The 400-nt window shown below is 56.2% G+C and overlaps 1 protein-coding gene across 1 annotated transcript in view; it reads left to right on the top strand.

Moving 5' to 3' along the window:
• SHANK1 (SH3 and multiple ankyrin repeat domains 1) overlaps positions 1-400 on the top strand; it is a gene marked incomplete at its 5' end in the record, with an annotated part of 58,706 nt that overhangs the window by 28,441 nt on the left and 29,865 nt on the right. The gene's annotated exons all lie outside the window — the stretch shown is intronic.

Here is a 400-nt window from a genome sequence, read left to right as displayed (position 1 = left end):
TGGGGCTGCCTGGGAGGGTTTAGGGAAACGACAGAACAGCTGAGCTGTGACCAGTTACCAGGGGGGATGAGGGCCACTTGTGGACGGGTCCCTACCCGGGAGGCGTGGCATGGGACACGCCCTCTTCCCCGGGGCCTCTGGGCGTCCCCATTGGGTCCGGAAACCTAGACGTGCTTCCCTCACCCCTTCCTCAGACATTTATTTTATTTAGCATTTTTATTTATTGATTTTAGAGAGAGGAAGGGAGAGAGAGAAGGATTTGTTGCTCCACCTACTGAAGCATTCATTGGTTGATGGTTGCATGTGCCCTGACCAGGGATCAAACCCACAACCTTGGTGTATCCAGACGAGGATGCTCTAACCAGCCGAGCTCCGGGCCAGGGCCTGGGGCTGCTCCCCA

This window comes from Myotis brandtii, unplaced genomic scaffold (genome assembly GCF_000412655.1).
Source record: "Myotis brandtii unplaced genomic scaffold, ASM41265v1 scaffold601, whole genome shotgun sequence".
NCBI classification, from domain to species: domain Eukaryota; kingdom Metazoa; phylum Chordata; class Mammalia; order Chiroptera; family Vespertilionidae; genus Myotis; species Myotis brandtii.
This window is presented reverse-complemented; position numbering and strand designations above follow the sequence as displayed.